Source organism: Bos taurus, chromosome 3 (assembly GCF_002263795.3).
Source record: "Bos taurus isolate L1 Dominette 01449 registration number 42190680 breed Hereford chromosome 3, ARS-UCD2.0, whole genome shotgun sequence".
Taxonomy (NCBI): Eukaryota; Metazoa; Chordata; class Mammalia; order Artiodactyla; family Bovidae; genus Bos; species Bos taurus.
In genome coordinates this window covers 104,184,598-104,205,200 of record NC_037330.1, presented here as the reverse complement: position 1 = coordinate 104,205,200, position 20,603 = coordinate 104,184,598, and the positions used below count along the sequence as shown (strand labels likewise).

General features: G+C 42.5%; 1 protein-coding gene across 1 annotated transcript in view; it reads right to left on the bottom strand.

Annotated features, from left to right (window-relative positions):
* Positions 1-20,603, bottom strand: part of HIVEP3 (HIVEP zinc finger 3) — a 565,238-nt gene that overhangs the window by 469,169 nt on the left and 75,466 nt on the right. Inside the window, exon 2 of the mRNA XM_059885184.1 lies at positions 8,294-8,373. The gene's annotated coding sequence lies outside the window, so the exon portion shown is untranslated. The remainder of the gene's footprint in view (positions 1-8,293; positions 8,374-20,603) is intronic.

Here is a 20,603-nt window from a genome sequence, read left to right as displayed (position 1 = left end):
CAAGAAAATAACTGGACATGATGAAACGTCCAGGTAAATGAGATAAAAATTTTTGAATAAAAGCTTTAATCATGTTTTAGTCTACTTAAAATGATCTTTCTAGATGTTTGGTAACTTAAGATTCTAAAGCTGCTCCAATTTAAGCTAAGTGATGCAAGTTAATTTATATAAAAGATACTAAGACATCAATTACTAGGAAAAAATTAAAAGTATTTGAAAATATTAATGAAAATGTTTGGTATCACCTAAGATGTTCTCTATAAGAAAACAGGGTTTCTCTGGTGGCTCACATGGTAAAGAATCTGCTTGCAATGTGGGAGACCTGGGTTCAATCCATGGGTTGGGTAGATCCCCTGAAGAAGGGAATGGCAACTCACTCCAATATACTTGTCTAGAGAATTCCATGGACAGAGGAGCCTGGTGGCCTACAGTCCCTGGGGTCACAAAGAGTCAGACACAACTGAGCAACTAACACACACTGGAATACATTCTTAAATCAAGATGGTTATGTTATACATCATTTTAATGCATACTTACTGCTTTATGGTTTTTTTGGTAATGACTTATTATTTGCTGTTTATTTTATATATTTTGGGGGTTATAGTTCAGGGTTTTATTTGGTAAACAAGAGCTGACTCGCTGGAAAAGACTCTGATGCTGGGAAAGATTGAGGGCAGGATGAGAATGGGGTGATAGAGGATGAGATGGTTGAATGGCATTATCGACTCAATGGATATAAGTTTGAGCAAACTCTGGGAGATAGTGGAAGACAGAGAAGGCTGGCATGCTGCAGTCCGTGGGATCACAAAGAGTCAGACACAACTGAGGGACTGAATGACAACAGCAAAGGATGGTACATCCCCAAGGTGTGAGGGTGGCTGAATTCAAAGGAGTGGCCTCAACCGCCTCGGCTCCCTCTTCTTATACTTTTTGTTTCCTCCCCACCCCTCCACCCCGAGCCTGCCCTATGCAAATTAAGGCTGGTACCCATACCCATCATCCGTCAGGAAGGAGGGGTGTTTGCTTTTTCTTCCTTTTTTTTTTTTCACCTGACATTCCCATTCCGGTCCTAGGATTTTTCCTTTGTCTCCTTTTCATGGGCTTTCCCCTTTCTTTGTCTGTCCTTTAGCAGCTGCCATTTTGGACTCCTTTTTCTATTCTGTCTACCTAATATTCCCCCCTCAAGAGAAAGGAGGCCCAATTCTTTGGGAATAGGGATATTGAGGTCTCTCTGGCTACTTCATGTACTTCCTGGCTACTTCTGAGCTGGGATGGCGAGGGGCATTAGGCCTCCCCCTCTTGCTAGTCTCAAGCCTCAGAGTCTTTATAGCAGTGTCAGTCTAAGGGTATATTTATTTTAGACTATGGAAATGATGTTAGACAAAAAGCAAATTCGAGCAATTTTCTTATTCAAGTTCAAAGTGTGTTATAAAACAGCAGAGACAACTCACAACACCAACAATGCATTTGGCCCAGAAACTGCTAATGAACGTAGTACAAGGTGGTTCCAAAAGTTTTGTAAAGAAGACAAGAGCCTTGAAGATGAGGAGTGTAGTGGCCGCCCATTGGAAGTTGACGACCAATTGAGAGCAATCATCGAACCTCTTAACAACTACACAAGAAGTTGCTGAAGAACTCAACGTTGACCGTTCTACAGTCATTCAGCTTTTGAAGCGAATTGGAAAGATGAAAAAGCTCGATAAGTGAGTGCCTCGTGAGCTGACCGCAAATTTAAAAAATTGTCTTTTTGAAGTTTCATCTTCTCTTATTCTATGCAGTGACAATGAACCATTTCTCCATCAGATTGTGACATGTGACCAAAAGTGGATTTTATATGACAGCTTAGTGCCTGGACTGAGAAGAAGCTCCAAAGCACTTGCCAAAGCCAAACTTGCACTAAAAAGAGTCATGATCACTGCTTGGCAGTCTGCTGCCAGTCTGATCCACGAAAGCTTTCTTAATTCCAGTGAAACCGTTACATATGAGAAGTATGCTCAGCAAATTGATGAGATGCAACAAAAACTGCAATGCCTGCAGACAGCGCTGGTCAACAGAAAGGGCCCAATTCTTCTCCATGACAACACCCAACTGCACATTGCACAACTTCAGTGCTTCAGAAGTTGAATGAAGTTTTGCCTCATCTGCCATGGTCACCTGACCTCTCACCAACTGCTACCACTTCTTCAAGCATCTTGATAACTTTTGCAGGGAAAATGCTTCCACAACCACCAGCAGGCAGAAAATGCTTTTCAAGAGTTCACTGAATCCTGAAGCACAGATTTTTACACTGCAGCAATAAACAAATGTATGTCTTGGTGAAAACGTGTTGGTTGTAATGGTTCCTATTTTGATTAATAAAGATGTGTTTGAGGCTAGTTATAATGATTTAAAATTTAAGGTCCAAAATTGCAATTATATTTGCACCAACCTAATAGAAACCTCATCCCTGGGGCAGCATTATGCAGTTTCTAGAGGTTCTCCCTCAGAAGCCTTCCTCAGGTCTATGCCCTCTTCTCCAGCCACATTGCTTTCATTTTTCCTCTTTTGTCCATTCATTCATTCATTGACCTACCGTGTGTTTGTGAAATGTGGAGAGCATTCTGGTCCCTTTGAGAGGGGCTGATGATTGTGGAGGAAAGTCAGACATGACTTTCTCTTTTTTAACTTTCTATTTGCTATTGGGGTATAGTCACTTAACAAAAAATACTGTGATAGCTTCAAGTTAACAGCAAAGGAATTCAGCCATACATATACCTGTATCCACTCTCCCCCAGACTTCCCTCCCATCTAGGCTGTCACATAACATTAAGCAGAATTCCATGTGCAATACAGCAAATCCTTGTTTGTTCTCCATTCCAAACATAGCAGTGTGTACATGTCCATCACAAACTCCGTAACTATCCCTTCAACCATCCTTCCCCTCCGCCAGTAATCATAAGTTCATTCTCTAAGTTTGTGAGTCTCTTCCTGTTTATATAAATAACTTCATTTATTATATATAGAAATAACTGTTTGTATAGAAATAACTTCATTTGTATCGTTTCTATTTAGATTTCACATATTAGGATTTCACAATATCTCTCCTTCTCTGACTGACTTACTTCATTTGGTATGATAATCTCTTTGTCCATTCATGTTGCTGCAAATGGCATTATTTCATTCTTTTAATTGGCAGAGTAATATTCCATTTTATATATGTATACCACATCTTCTTTATCCAGTCCTCTGTCAATGGACATTTAGGTTCCTTCCATGTCTTGGCTATTGTAAACAGTGCTGAAAAGAACATAGGGGTGCATGTATCCTTTTGGATCACCTTTTTCTCCAGATATATGTCTAGGAATTGGATTGCAGGGTCATATGATAGCTATATTTTTATTTTAAGGAACATCCATACAGTTCTTCATAGTGGCTGTACCAATTTACATTCCCATCAACAGTGTAGAAGAGTTCCTGTCTCTCCACACCCTTTCCAGCATTTAATTTTTGTGAATATTTTGATGAAAGCCATTCTGGTTGGGGATATTAAAGAAAAGATATTAAGAAAAGGTGGCAAGAATCCACAGAAGAACTCTACGAAAAAGATCTTAATGACCCAGATAACCACAATGGTGTAGTCACTCACCTAGAGCCAGATATCCTAGAGTGTGAAGTCAAGTGGGCCTTAGGAAGCATCACTATGAACAAAGCTAGTGGAGGTGATGGAATTCACACTGAACTATTTCAAATTCTAAAAGATCATGCTGTGAAAGTGCTGCATTCAATATGCCAGCAAATTTGGAAAACTCAGCAGTGGCCACAGGACTGGGAAAGGTCATTTTTCATTCCAACCAAAGAAAGACAATGTCAAAGAATATTCAGACTACCACACAATTGCACTCATCTCACACACTAGCAAAGTAATACCCAAAATTCTCCAAGCCAGGCTTCAACAGTACGTGAGTGGAGAACTCAAGCTGGATTTAGAAAAGGCAGAGGAACCAGAGATCAAATTGCCAACATCCGTTGGACCACAGAAAAAGCAAGAGAATTCCACAAAAATATCTACTTCTGCTTCATTGACTGCACTAAAGCTTTTGACTGTGGATCACAACAAACTGTGGAAAATTCTTCAAGAGATGGGGATACCATCCTTTGGGGAACAGAGGATGAGATGGTTGGATGGCATCACCAACTTGATGGACACAAGTCTGAGCAAGCTCCGGGAATTGGTGATGGACAGGGAAGCCTGGCGTGCTGCAGTCCATGGGGTGGCAAAGAGTCGGATACGACTGAGTGACTGAACTGACTAACTGATGCTGGCTGGTATGAGGTGATATCCCTTTATAGTTTTGATTTGCATTTCTCTAATAATTAGCAATGTTCAACATCTTTTCACATGCATATTGGCCATTTGTATGTTTTCTTTCAGAAATATCTATTTAGTTGTTCTGCCCATTTGTTGATTTGGTTGTTTCGAAGTTCTTAAGCATCATGAGGTATTTATAAATTTTGGAGACTAATCTTTTGTCAGTCACCTCATCTGCAAGTATTTTCTCCCAATCTGTCAGTTGTTTTTGTTTTGTTTATTGTTTCCTTTGCTGTGCAAAAGTTTTTGAGTTTAAGTAGGTTTCATTTGTTTATTTTTATTTCCATTATTCTGGGAAATGAATTGAAAAAGATATTGCTGAAATTTTTGTCAGAGAGTGTCCTGGCCTATGTTTCCCTCTAGGAGTTTTATAGTGTCCAGTCTCACGTTTAGTTCTTTAACTTGCTTTGAGCTTATTTTTGTGTATGATGTTAAAGAATGATCTAATTTCATTTTTCACATGTAGCTGTCCAGTTTTCCCAGCACCATTTGTTTTAGAGATTCTTTTTAACATTGTGTAGTCTTACCTCCTTTGTCACAGATTAATTGTCCATAGATGCATGGGTTTATTTCTGGGTTTTCCATCCTGCTCCATTGATCTATATTTCTATTTTTCTGCCAGTACCATGCTGCTTTGATGACTGTAGCTTTGTAGTATAGTATGAAGTCAGGGAGCCTGATTCCTTTAGCTCTGTTTTTCTTTCTCAAGATTGTTTTGCCTATTCAGGGTCTCTTGTGCCTCCACACAAATTTTGAGATTTTTTTTTGTTCTAGTTCTGTGAAAAAAAAAAAAATGCCACTGGTAATTTGATAGGGATTGCACTGAATCTGTAGATTGGTTTGAGTAGTATAGTCATTTTGACAATATTGATTCTTCCAATCTACAAACATGGTATGTGTGTCCATCTGTTTGTGCCTTCTTCAATTTCTTTCATCAGCATCTTATGGTTTTCAGAGTACCAGTCTTCTGTCTCCTTAGGTAGATTTATTCCCAGATATATATATTTTTGATGCCATGGTAAATGGAAGTGTTTCTTGAATTTCTCTTTCTGATCTTTTATTGTTAGTTTATAAATATGCAACAGATTTCAGTGCATTAATTTTGTAACCTGAAACTTTACCAAATTCACCTGGACTCTAATTGCTTCCTACATAGATGAAACTTTCTACACAGTCTCACCAACAAGCTTCCTCCTCAATTCAATCTTCCTTCTGCACTGCCACCAACTCACAACTCCCTTCTCCAACATATATGTAAATATGGGCACATTGGTAAAATCCATACATACTGTTTAAGTAAGCAAGAGAAGCTCATTAAAGAAAATTTGGAAAATATATAAAGGACTATCGTTCATACTCCATCATTCATATTTCTAATACTCAAAGATTTTTAATAATGTGACCATTTTATTTATAACTTTTGAAATGATATCTCTCTCTTTAGTACACAAATCTGATCATTTTCCTCTCTTCTTGGAAGGGATCAAGTTATTCCACCCACTAAGGGACAGTGGTCGTGGCCTGTGGATGCAGATGTTCTGAGCCACCCTGTCTCTGGTCACACCATCCCCAATGTCCACAGAGCCCTTCCCTCTTCATTCTTCAACTCTCCATCCTTAAACACCTTTCAAGGCCAAGTTAAAGATCACACTTCTACTAGACTCTACGTACGTGACGCCTGTCACAACATGCTGTAACTGTGTGGGAAGCAGCGTTAGTGCTGACTCTGGAGTCAGACTGCCTGGGTTCAAGTCAGATCTGTGACTTGCCAGGTATGTAACTGTGTCAATTATTTACTCTGTCTTTGCCTCAGCCTCAGGGATAAAAGGATAAAAAACTAGAACTCCATTCAGAGTAATTCTACGAAGACTAAATGAGGTGATCTTGTCACTTAGCACGATGCCAGGCACATAATAAGTCCTCAGAACATTACTTATTATCATTGTCAAATGTCTGTCTCCTCCCCCTACACCACGCACATCCTACAGGAAGGATTTCTTTTCCGTCTTTTTACCTCCTGCCTATGCTCAGTTTGAAGTGATTTATAAATGTATGAGAAATAAATGAATGATCTGTCAAATCTTCCTGACATATACTCTTGCTATACATACTCCCATAGTGAAAAAAAGAGGGGAAGGAAGATGGGGAGAAAAAGGAAGAAGAAGAGACAAAAGATGAGAAGAAGCAGGAGAGGGAGAGGGAGAAGGGAGAGAAGAGGGAGGAAAAGAGGAAGGAAGAAGAAGAGGGGAAGGCAGAGGAAGAAGAGGAGGTGAGGAGGAGAAAGGGGACGAGGAAGAGGAAGTGGAAAATAAAGCGGAAAGGAGGAGGAAGAAACAAATGCGAGCAAGGAATTTTTTTATTAATTTATTAATTAGTAATCAATTTATTTATTTACTAATATTTTAATTGGAGGATAATTACTTTACAATACGGTGATGGTTTTTGCCATACATTGACATGAATTGACACTACTAACAATGGTATCTGAGTTTTGTGTGCACAGAAAACAGGCAGCAGCCAGCACAGTACTCCAGCTCGCCTCTTGCTGCTAACCCCTTGAAACTCAGGAATACATTCATCCTTAAGCTTAGTACAAAACTCCACACTACATTCTGGACCCTGGGACAACCAAATTGTATAACCAGGACTCTTCCCAGAGAGCAGGCCCTTAGATAGATTCAAGTCTACCACGACTGAACAGGGCCTCCCAAGGAAATTCTGGGTCAGCTGGGGAAGAAGAAGGTACAGCAAGCATCCTGTGGAGGGCATAATCTAATCCTCACGTGACTGGGGACGGATGTAGCACTATATGTGCGGAATATTTAAAGGTTCCCTTGCAGCAGAAGTAGCTTGGCAAAATCTGCTTTTACTGACTCCAGATATCCTGGCTTCTACTTCTATTCCAGATGCAGTGATAAATCCCCAAGAAATCATAAGTGGTTTCTACCATACATAAAAGTACAGAAAGCCTTTGTTTTTCTGATTAGGGAGACTACATAAATTTTTAACTGATTATTAAGAAATAAATGCCAACCTTTGCAGAAAAAATACATTTCTCTCTGTCTCTGACTGAGTATCAAAGAGGCCTTCGGGGCCTTCACCCTGGCTGAGGCCTGATGGTTTCATGCCAGGTGTGGGGGCCGGTTCCACGCCAACAGCTGTTCTCAAGGGCAGTTCACTCATCACCAGAGGCCCGGAGTCTCTGAGCCAGGGGTCACAGTCCTCAGGGGTCAAAACCCACAGAAAGAACACACGCCTTCCTGGTGGCTGGCAGCACCACTGGCTTGCAGATTTTTGCAAAACCATTAAGCCGTGGACTTGGAAGGCAGTCAGGCCTGAGTTTGAATTCCAGCTCTACCGCTTACTAGCTCTGTGGCCCCGGGGCAAGTTGCCTCATCTCTCTAAATCTGAGTTTCCTCATTTGTGAAATGGGGATAATAATAGCATTCACCCTTGAGGGTGGTGGTTAGGATTAAACAGATAATGCATAGAAAGGATGCAGGACAGCACTTGAACACACAGGCACACTCGCTAAATGACAGCTACTGTTACTATTATTTAGGAATCATTTTCTCAGCCTCCAGATTTTTTTCTCTAGTGCTTCCACTGAGACAGAAAGTCAAATCTGAGGCTGAGGATGCAGAGTTGGAAATGATAATAATAGCAGACTGTTAGGAGCATTGACAACCCACTCCAATATTCTTGCTGGAGAATCCCAGGGACGGGGAAGCCTGGTGGGCTGCCGTCTATGGGGTCGCACAGAGTCGGACACGACTGAAGCGACTCAGCAGCAGCAGGAGCATTGACAATGTTCCAGGCACTGTATAGGTGACATTTACATATTTTCTCTGGGTTAATCCTCACAACAATATATCATCCACGTACTACCACGGACCCCATTTTATGGAGGGGTGTAAGATTACTCAAGGGCATACAATTACTCACCTTGAGGAGAGGGTGAGAGAGGAGATAGTTCCCTGGGCTGAGCAGTATGGGCAGGGAAGTTGGAGTGGTTCTTTAAAAAACTGTGGTGGAAAGGAAAGGGAATATTACAAAGTGCCTCTGTGGGTTGCGAATCCGTTTCCTTTAATGTTCTTTCAGAGTCACAAGTTTAGATTGGAATTCCTTTTTAATTAGTGGCTCCATCGTTGTTTTGAGATCACCTAAGTGAAAAAGTTGGCTTAAAGCTCAGCATTCAGAAAACGAAGATCATGGCATCCGGTCCCATCACTTCATGGGAAATAGATGGGGAAACAGTGGAAATGGTGTCAGACTTTATTTTCTAGGCTCCAAAATCACTGCAGATGGTGACTGCAGCCATGAAATTAAAAGACGCTTACTCCTTGGAAGGAAAGTTATGACCAACCTAGATAGCATATTCAAAAGCAGAGACATTACTTTGCCAACAAAGGTTCGTGTAGTCAAGGCTATGGTTTTTCCTGTGGTCATGTATGGATGTGAGAGTTGGACTATGAAGAAGGCTGAGCACTGAAGAATTGATGCTTTTGAACTGTGGTGTTGGAGAAGACTCTTGAGAGTCCCTTGGACTGCAAGGAGATCCAACCAGTCCATTCTGAAGGAGATCAGCCCTGGGGTTTCTTTGGAAGGAATGATGCTAAAGCTGAAACTCCAGTACTTTAGCCACCTCATGCGAAGAGTTGACTCATTGGAAAAGACTCTGATGCTGGGAGGGATTGGGGGCAAGAGGAGAAGGGGACGACAGAGGATGAGATGGCTGGATGGCATCACTGACTCGATGGACATGAGTCTGAGTGAACTCTGGGAGTTGGTGATGGACAGGGAGGCCTGGCGTGCTGCGATTCATGGGGTCGCAAAGAGTCGGACACGACTGAGTGACTGATCTGATCTGATCTGATCTGAATTCCAAAGGGCAGGGTTAAGCAGGAGGGAAGGACTTTCACCAAAATTGTAAGTAGTCTCCTACCATGGTAAAAACTCAATTTCAAGCCAACCTGACCAATAACCTCCCTACAGTCAGAACAGCGCCCTGCAGTGCGGGGTACATCCTAGACGGGAGAAGAGCTAACTGAGGCCTCCAGAGACTCAGCTACACTCAACCACAGAGATACTCCCCAAGTTCCTCCCAAGGCACAGCTCCTTTCCGTTCTTTCATTTCCCCACCTCACCCCCTCTTTAATAATGAATGTGTGACTCAGAGGTTTAATGAGTTACCAGGAGAAGTTCACCAGAAGGGAAACCCATTGAGTAAACACATAATTAAAATTACGAATGGACAGAGGAATACAATCATTGCAGGAGATGGGGAGTACACAGGAATGACTCAGGGGTTAGGCTGGTTAGAAAAGGGCCTCTGGGACTTAAATTATTTCTGATGACGATCTGGAAATGAAAGGAAAATTCTGGAACCCTTCCACACTCAAAAGAGACAGAGGAGCCAAGCGGGATCCCTTCCTTCCCTCCTCAAATGGTCTAGATTGGTAGCCAGGAGTCACTTCCAGCAGAAGTTGAAAATAGCAAAGGCTGAATTCACCAAGGGAGTCATTATCCCTTTGGTGCTAACAGCACAAGGCTCTAGCATCAATTACTTCCCTGGTGTAAATATCCTGCAGGAAATTATAAGTTAGGAGAACATGAAAAGCTAAGGCAGCATCACACTGGATTTTCTCTCTTGAGCTCAAACCTAGAAATATTCTGTATCTGTGGACGCCTGGCTGGGGAGAGAAACCCAGGCAAGATGACCATGTTCTGCCTTTAGGAGAAGGAGGCTGAGCTGTGGTAGTCTGCAGAAGAGTACGTACTAGTCTGAAGCCAACAATCTATTCTTGTATGGTCAGGAGGAGATAGAATAGTCCAGGGGGCTATGAGTTCTTAGGAGAAATGTGGGCTGATCTGAAACAAGAACTCAAAGACTCCTTGTGTCAGGATCTCTAAAATGAAAGCAATAGAAAGCAGGTTCTACCTCTGACTATTCCAGGAGCTTCTGTAACTGCAGCCACTCCAGGTCGGCTATGCTAATACACCAGAGGTACAAATTCATGCCAAACATCAATCTAAGTATGATATCTTAGTGTCTTGTTCCCATGCAAGTGTGCTCGGTGTTCATAGAGTGCCAAGGCTACTCTATTTTTTCTTCTAGAACACAGAGCAATTGCTTTGGCAAGGTGAAGGGGCGTGAACAACTCAAAAGTATTTCCACTAATGGTAATAAAAAGAGATACGGGCCTAAAAGGTATGTATAGAGTTGGAAAGTCATTTTTATTTTTGTTTAATTATACAGTGGCACAGTTTTTAAGTAGTACTTGAAACAAATTACTAAAGCTATAATATCAGCTTTGAAGGAAAGGGAAGGTCCTCTTGCTTTTGTGTTTTGTCATTTACATACATTTTCCAAATGGCTTTCTCTGTGTTCAGGTTGACAGGAAGTGAATCCCTCAGACTGTCAAAAAGCCTTACAAGGGGTGGGGAAGGGGGCTGAAATTTTCTTTTAGTCAAAAGAAACCTATATCCATTTTGTAAAAGAAAAAACATACGTACATATATATGTGTGTGTGCGCACATATATATGTACATATGTTTGTTTTTTTTTTTTTTAATCAAGACCATCCCCATGGAAAAGATATGCAAAAAAGCAAAATGGCTGTCTGGGGAGGCCTTACAAATAGCTGTGAAAAGAAGAGAAGCGAAAAGCAAAGGAGAAAAGGAAAGATATAAGCATCTGAATGCAGAGTTCCAAAGAATAGCAAGAAGAGATAAGAAAGCCGTCTTCAGTGATCAATGCAAAGAAATAGAGGAAAACAACAGAATGGGAAAGACTAGATATCTCTTCAAGAAAATTAGAGATACCAAAGGAACATTTTAGGCAAAGATGGGCTCGATAAAGGACAGAAATGGTAGGGACCTAACAGAAGCAGAAGATATTAAGAAGAGGTGGCAAGAATACACAGAAGAACTGTACAAAAAAGATCTTCACGACCCAGATAATCACAATGGTGTGATCACTGACCTAGAGCCAGACATCCTGGAATGTGAAGTCAAGTGGGCCTTAGAAAGCATCACTACGAACAAAGCTAGTGGAGGTGATGGAATTTCAGTTGAGCTATTCCAAATCCTGAAAGACGATGCTGTGAAAGTGCTGCACTCAATATGCCAGCAAACTTGGAAAACTCAGCAGTGGCCACTGGAAAAGGTCAGTTTTCATTCCAATCCCAAAGAAAAGCAATGCCAAAGAATGCTCAAACTACCGCACAATTGCACTCATCTCACACGCTAGTAGAGTAATGCTCAAAATTCTCCAAGCCAGGCTTCAGCAATCCATGAACTGTGAACTTCCTGATGTTCAAGCTGGTTTTAGAAAAGGCAGAGGAACCACAGATCAAATTGCCAACATCTGCTGGATCATCGAAAAAGCAAGAGAGTTCCAGAAAAACATCTATTTCTGCTTTATTGACTATGCCAAAGCCTTTGACTGTGTGGACCACAATAAACTGTGGAAAATTCTGAAAGAGATGGGAATACCAGACCACCTGATCTGCCTCTTGATAAATTTGTATGCAGGTCAGGAAGCAACAGTTAGAACTGGACATGGAACAACAGACTGGTTCCAAATAGGAAAAGGAGTTCGTCAAGGCTGTATATTGTTACCCTGCTTATTTAACTTCTATGCAGAGTACATCATGAGAAATGCTGGACTGGAAGAAACACAAGCTGGAATCAAGATTGCCGGGAGAAATATCAATAACCTCAGATATGCAGATGATACCACCCTTATCGCAGAAAGTGAAGAGGAACTAAAGAGCCTCTTGATGAAAGTGAAAGAGAAGAGTGAAAAAGTTGGCTTAAAGCTCAACATTCAGAAAACAAAGATCATGGCATCTGGTCCCATCACTTCATGGGAAATAGATGGGGAAACAGTGGAAACCTTGGCAGACTTTATTTTTGGGGGCTCCAAAATCACTGCAGATGGTGACTGCAGCCATGAAATTAAAAGACACTTACTCCTTGGAAGGAAAGTTATGACCAACCTAGATAGCATATTCAAAAGCAGAGACATAACTTTGCCAACAAAGGTTCGTCTAGTCAAGGCTATGGTTTTTCCAGTGGTCATGTATGGATGTGAGAGTTGGACTGTGAAGAAAGCTGAGCACCGAAGAATTGATGCTTTTGAAGTGTGGTGTTGGAGAAGACTCTTGAGAGTCCCTTGGACTGCAAGGAGATCCAACCAGTCCATTCTGAAGGAGATCAGCCCCAGGATTTCTTTGGAAGGAATGATGCTAAAGCTGAAACTCCAGTACTTTGGCCACCTCATGCGAAGAGTTGACTCATTGGAAAAGACTCTGATGCTGGGAGGGATTGGGGACAGGAGGAGAAGGGGATGACAGAGGATGAGATGGCTGGATGGCATCACTGACTTGATGGACGTGAGTCTGGGAGAACTCCGGGAGTTGGTGATGGACAGGGAGGCCTGGTGTGCTGCGATTCATGGGGTTGCAAAGAGTCGGACACGACTGAGCGACTGAACTGAACTGATACATATATATACACACACAGACACACTTAGAAGGTAAACTTACATGTGAAATTAATTATATTAGCATGGAAGGATCCAGTGATTTATTTTTCTTTACTCAATAAAGTAAGGGAAATCATTTATGTTTTTACCATCCTTTCTAAAAATTTACCTCCCAATAATCCATAAGCCACTATAAACGAAAGTTAAAAAAAAAAGTCTTACATCCCAAGAAAAGTTAAATTTTTGCCATAAAAATCTTTATGCAGGTAACTAAAAGTCCATTCCATCAAAGCAAGTGGAATACTATCCAAAATTGTATTACACTAATCTTGATCCAATCCCCAAACAGTCATTAATTCTGTAAAACACTGCTAAACAAGCAGGTAGGAGTTTCTCATCCATAGTTGCCAATATATATAAAATATATTTTGCACAGCCCTAGTCTGATACAGCAGAACAAAGTGGGGGCTCTGGAGCCAAGCCATTTGGGGTCAAGTCCTGGTTCCCACATACAAACAGCTCAGGCAAGTGAATGAACCTCTCTGAGCCAACCATGTCCTTAATGTTCCAGTCCATCTGCAAGTACCTGGGAGAACTCACCATTCAAGGACAAACTGGGCAAAGAGAGAAAAGTTCAAGATGCAGTCATCCTATTGTCTAGATTGGACACAGAAAACTCAGAAGGGTAGTGGAGGAGAAGGGTTTCAGAAGGGTTTGTTCATGGTTCAGATCTATTTTTAGCTAAGGGATAAGATGAATACCTAAAAGGTTATAATACAATGAAAAAATCCTCCCAGATTTAGCCAGCTCATAGTCTGAATCACTCAAGTCAGGGCAGGACACAACACCCGCCCCTGTCCTTGAACAGTACAGTTACCTGAGTCAGAGCCTATTCTGAAAAGCTAAAACTGATCTACATCTGGCATTTCAAGGGCAAGCCAGTTTACCCACATGCAATCAACCACTGCAAGGAGATCCAACCAGCCCATTCTGAAGGAGATCAGCCCCGGGATTTCTTTGGAAGGAATGATGCTAAAGTTGAAACTCCAGTACTTTGGCCACCTGCCGCGAAGAGTTGACTCATTGGAAAAGACTCTGATGCTGGGAGGGACTGGGGGCAAGAGGAGAAGGGGACGACAGAGGATGAGATGGCTGGATGGCATCACTGACTCGATGGACGTGAGTCTGAGTGAACTCCGGGAGTTGGTGATGGACAGGGAGGCCTGGTGTGCTGCGATTCATGGGGTCGCAAAGAGTCGGACACGACTGAGCGACTGATCTGATCTTATCTGAATCAACCACAGGTGACTTTTCCTTCTGTGCATAGATGCCATGGAAATCAGTCTGAAAGCACAGAAGAGGCAACATGGTTCCACGGAAATGGTGCCTACGAACTCCTGAGCCACCGTGCACTGGCTCCAAGACCTCGAAAAATTATTTACCTCCTCTGAACATACGTTTCTCATCTGTATAATGGGGGGCATAGAAGGCTACTAGTTTTGAGAGTTGCCCAGGAATGTGCTGGGGCAGTTTCATGAATGGAGCCACCATGATGACAGGAACATAGGCTACACATGTGTCCAACATACAGGCTCCCACTCTCCAAGCCTTCTCTAGCTACTCTGCTGCTAAATGTTCAATCTGCTGAACATAAAGGCCAGTACTGGGCCCCCAACATGGTATGTCCTTAGAGGAGACCAACTGGCTAGTTGGCAATGAGTTGCTTCCCTTCTATCTTGAAAAGGGTAAATTTCAACTTTCTGGTTGTCGAATATTCTAGATATGAATTTACTTTTCCTGCCTGTAGGCCTCAGCCATCACCATCATCCAAGGATTCGAAAGCCTGATCCTGCATAAATTCACTTTGGACAAAGAAATCACTCTGCAGCGAAGAAGGTGCACATGGGCACAGGATTGTGTGGCCCTCTGGTCCCACTACTTAGCAATCCTTCAGAAACTGCTGGCGTGCCAGAACACTGCAATAACCGTGGCAGCACAACTAAGGTGTAAGCTTAGACATTATACCTGCACAGATGAGACACTATTTGGGGGGAGGCAGCATATGATGGCAGATTTTATTTTCTTGGGCTCCAAAATCACTGTGGATGGTGACAGGAGACATGAAATGAAGAGACACTTGCTCCTTGGAAGAAAAGCTATTTCAAACCTACATAGCACATTAAAAAGCAGAGACATCGCTTGGCCGGCAGAGATGCGTAGAGTCAAAGCTATGGTTTTCCCAGTAGTCGTGTATGGTTATGAGAGTTGGACCATAAAGAAGGCTAAGAACTGAAGAATTGATGCTTTTGAATTATGGTTCTGGAGAAGACTCTTGAGAGTCCCTTGGACATCAAGGAGATCAAACCAGTCAGTACTAAAGGAAATAAACCTTGAATATTCATTGAAAGGACTGATGCTGAAGCTGAAGCTTCAATTCTTTGGCCACCTGATGTGAAGAGCCAACTCATTGGAAAAGACTCTGATGCTAGGAAAAATTGAGGGCAGGAGGAGAAGGGGGTGACAGAGGATGAGATGGTTGGATGGCATCACTGACTCAATGGACATGAGTCTGAGCAAACTCCAGGAGACAGTGAAGGACAGGGAGGACCAGCATACTGCAGTCCATTGAATCACAAACTGTAGGACACAACTGAGTGACTGAACAACATACACTTTAAATAAGAGCCATAATATGGGGCTTGATCCCAATGAACAGAATATGGTCTGGGAGCCAAGAGAGGCAGAGTGAGAGTAACCCTACTCACTAAAACTCCCAGTAGCACTTGTGAAATCTGTGTTTATGATATTTAACAGTTTAGCCTTTGTGGGTCTTAGAGATGCTTCCATCACAGGACACAGTTTCTGCTAAAATTAAAGCTATAAACAAAGCTATAGCTGCTGCCTGCCTGATTACTCTTGGTTATGCATTCCTAAAGCAGAGAAAGAAATTGAATTGTGTTACTGGCAAGGGGGTTTGACCATGACCATCATAAGAAAGTCGTGATGCTGCTATATAACAGGACAGAAAGGAATATGGATGATATGTGATAGCCTGACAGATGATCCACAGAGTATGTCTTGGTATGTCAATGCTCAACCTTAACTGTACATTGTCAAGTACATCAACCACTGCCTGATAAGGGCATGGTAACCAGAGGCTCAGACCCCTCAGGGATGACTCACTTTACCAGACAAGCCACCTTAATCAGCAGATGTGCTAGCCAAGGGAGGAAATTTTAGAAAGGATAGCAGACAAGGGAGATGATGGGTCCAAGTTAGAGTCTCAGGACCCACTACAACAATGGAAGCTGTAGTTTATCCCACTAACCCCCAAATTCTGACCAAGAAGAATCCTGAACAAGATGTGAGAGGACAGAGTAAACTTAAAGTAAGAACCAGTGGATCTGAATGGTACAAGGTGCAAGGATCTGAATGGTACAGTGCGGCAGACACTACTGGTATCCCCTCTGATCCCCATTCACCAGCAGGTCTACCCATCCTCCTGCTACAGGTGTTGGCTGCTTATGGCTCACACCTGTACCCCTCTCTAGAGGATTCTTCTTAGCTAATGGGAGCTGCCTTTTCTAGAAATGCATTTCCTTGCTCCCTGAAGGGATACCCGTGACTGAATGATGCAGGGAAATAAAAGTTCAACCCCTTTGCCTCAAGGTAGTAAATACTCTATAGTACAATTCACACTCTAGAGCTTCTTCCTCATGGAGTTAAGTTCTTAGTTCAGGCTGGTATAACAAGGTCCCATAGACTGATAACTTACCAGTTCAGTTCAGTCGCTCAGTCGTGTCCAACTCTTTGCGACCCCATGAACCACAGCATGCCAGGCCTCCCTGTCCATCATCAACTCCCGGAGTCCACGCAAACCCATGTCCATCGAGTCGGTGATGCCATCCAACCACCTCATCCTCTGTCGTCCCCTTCTCCTCCTGCCCCCAATCTTTCCCAGCATCAGGGTCTTTTCCAATGAGTCAGCAATAACTTATAAACTACAGAAATTGATTTCTCACATCTCTGGGAGTCCAAGATCAGGGTGCTACATGGTTGTGTTCTCATGAAACACAACTTGTAACTCCTTAACAAGTTAAAGACTGCTTTTTTCCTATATCCTCATATGGCGGGACAAAAAGCTAGAACACTCTCTGGAACCTCATTATAAATGCATTCCCAACCATCATGATGATGATTAAATTACCCCCCTCCCCAAAGCCCCATTCCTAATATCATCACATTAAGGGTTAGGATTTCAACATATGAGCTGGGGGAACACAAACTTTCAGTCCTTAACATAAGCTGAAGCCAGACTTCTTCCAAATCCAGCACTAGTTTCTTCCTGTCCTACGCTGCTTCTCTCATCCCATTAGGCGTTTCATAAGAGCAATCCCTCAATAAATCTCTTGCACATGCTCCCATCTCGCCATGCTTCTGGGTACCCAACCTAGTAGAGCTATCCAGTGTACATTTCTGCGCATCATCCCACATGCTTGCAGGCTAAGTCGCTTCAGTCGTGTCCAGCGCTCTGTGACCCTATGGACTGCAGCCCTCCAGGCTCCTCTATCCATGGGATTCTCCAGGTGAGAATACTGGAGTGGGTTGCCACACCGTCCTCCAGGGAATCTTCCCAAGTCAGGGATTGAACCTGCATCTCTTATGTCTCCTGCACTGGCAGGTGGGTTCTTAACAGCTAGTGATACCTGGGAAGCCGTGTGCATTCCACATAAAATCCTAAAGACATAAGATAGTCTAGGTTTGTGTTCAGCAAATATCTACTCTCCTCTCCTCCACTGTGGGCAGAGGATCCCATCTGCTCCACTGCAGCAGACTATATTTTCCCAAAATAGCTGCAGCACTGTATCCCATCCCTCATGTGCTTCTTACAATGTAACCTTAACACCCTTTGAATCAAGAGTTGGGAACTGTATCTCTTCCCCTTGAATGTGGGCAGGCTTTCGTGACCGTTTTAACCAAACAAGAGCGGCAGAAGTGATGCTATGTGACTTCCAAGGCTGGTCAGAAGGAACAACGTAGCTTCCACTTGGTTCTCCAGAACAATTGTGCTAGAGTTCTAAGCCTCCTTGTGAGCAGTCTGACAGCTCTTCAGTCACCAAGCTGAGAAAGGCCAAGCTAGCCCATAGAGAAAGATCATGTGCAGAAGCCTAAGAATAATGGCCAGCCCCCTCTTAAGCCAACCCCAAGCATCTTCAGACTGCAACTGTACCAGTGACCCTGAGCCAGGACCACCCAGTGGAACGCTTCCTGAATTCCTGACCCAGAGGAACCATGAGAAACAATAAAATGATTGCTACTACTTAAGCCACTATGGTTTAGGAAAATTTTTTCCATAGCAATAGTAACCAGGATACCTACTGATACTGAGCTTAGTCACATCACTTGTTTTGGCCAATGGGATTTTGCATCTTGTACTTCTGCCATCATCAGAAGAAGAGCATGTCTTGGGTGCAAACAAGTCACAGATACAAGAAAAGTGAGAGATGTGTGTAGCAGACATAAACAAAACATGCAACCTATAGCCAGTCCAGATTAGTTTAACTTCAGCCAAACTGACTTGCAGATGCATGAATGAGAAATAAATGCTTATAGCTCTAGGCCACTGAGATTTTGTGGGATTTCTGTTGTTGTTGTTGTTATATAGCATGATGGCAATAACTGATCCAAGAGGAAAGAGGAAAACATTCCCTGTTCCCAAGAATAGGCTACTTCATAATTTATAATTAAAGGGGCTTCATGATGATTATTAATATCAGATCAGATCAGATCAGATCAGTCGCTCAGTCGTGTCCGACTCTTTGCGACCCCATGAATCGCAGCACGCCAGGCCTCCCTGTCCATCACCAACTCCCGGAGTTCACTCAGACTCACGTCCATCGAGTCAGTGATGCCATCCAGCCATCTCATCCTCTGTCATCCCCTTCTCCTCCTGCCCCCAATCCCTCCCAGCATCAGAGTCTTTTCCAATGAGTCAGCTCTTCGCATGAGGTGGCCAAAGTACTGGAGTTTCAGCTTTAGCATAGCAGCATTTTCCAATAACACACTTATCCTGAAGTTTCAATATTCCTCTCCTTTCATTTCAACTAAGCCCAATTAGTGATATAGGTCCCTTTTCTGAGGCCCTAAAGACATGTAACAAATGACCTCAAGGGCTTTCATTAATCAGCCTCCATAGAATGAAATGTTGTCAGGTGCCCTGAGTGCCTGAAAAAGAGGACAATGGATAGACAGAAAATCTCCTCAGCAGCCATTACCTAGAATGAGAGGCAACAGAAGCCAAGAGTTAATTTATAAGTCCCTTGAGATAAGAGATCAGAAATCCCTTCAAAAAGGGACAGATAGTGATCCATCCAAGAATAGTTATAAGTAAAAAGCACCAATGATTCATTTAAGCCAGGAATATAGAAAATAAACTTAAACCTAAAAGAGAAAGGACTGTAGATATTTACCCATACATGATCAGGACTAAAGTGAAGAGCCATGCAAAACAAGAAGAGGAACCAGGGGCCAGGTGTCCAGACGAAAGTAGACGTCAAATCCGGGGCTTATTCAGGGTCAGTCTTGGCTATGAGGGTTCAGCTTTCCTGGGTCCAGTGATCCAAATGAATATTTGAAGATAATTCACAATATACAAAGAATAATCATTATCTAGTGCCTTTTTTAAATGGAATATAAATTGATTGGGAAAGGAAATTTCATATCAAATTATTCAACAACTCATGTGTTGGTGTTAATGTTAATTTCACATTAGCCTTGTTGTTAATCAAAACTGTATTTCCTGAGTATCCCTGGGGCTTCACTGGACCATGAGTATATGAAAGTAATTATGTGTCTTTCTGCTTCTCTGGTGGCTCAGAGGATAAAGCGTCTGCCTCCAATGTGGGAGACCCGGGTTTGATCCCTGGGTCGGGAAAGATCCCCTGGAGAAGGAAATGGTAACTCACTCCAATATTCTTGCCTGGAGAATCCCATGGATGGAGAAGCCTGATAGGCTACAGTCCTGGGGTCGCAAAGAGTCGGACATGACTGAGCGACTTCACTTTCACTTTTCTCTAGTCCATAAAGTGGGACCAGATGGGATACTGAAACTCTTACTCATTTTTGAACAACTTTAGATACTGACTCTGGGATACTGACTTGAGTCTACATTCAAACTCACTTCATCACACTAACCAGACTGGCAAATGAATTGAGACTATCAGAGTCTCTTAGAAAGTCAACCTTGAAACATTTCTAAGAGAAGGAATCACCAGAGCCTGATCTAATTCAGATCAACCATTTTATTACGACCACCCTAGATGTGGAGGCCCACAAAACCCACCGTTTCAGGATTTCTCAACATCAGCACGACTGACATTCTGAACCAAACAGCTTATTTGTGGGGGCCTCTCCTGTTCACTGCTTGATGTTTATTTACTAGTATCCTTGGCATCTACCAACTAGACGCCAGTAGCCCTTCACCCCAGCCACTGGCTGTCACAGCCCAAAATGCCTCCAAACATTGCCAAATATCCCGTGGGGCAAAATCTCTCCAGTTGATGACCAGTGCCTCAGTGTGGCCTAGCCATAAAGGCCCAGCTTCCTATGGATGAAAGAGAAGCAAAAAGTCTTTAAGATTTAAGGGGATCATCAGTTAGACAAGGTTATATTATAGCACCAGTTCTCAAAATTTTTTGTCTGCCTGGTAGATTCAAATTCACAAGTGTAACACTTTCATGGACATATTCAGATTCTGACATACTA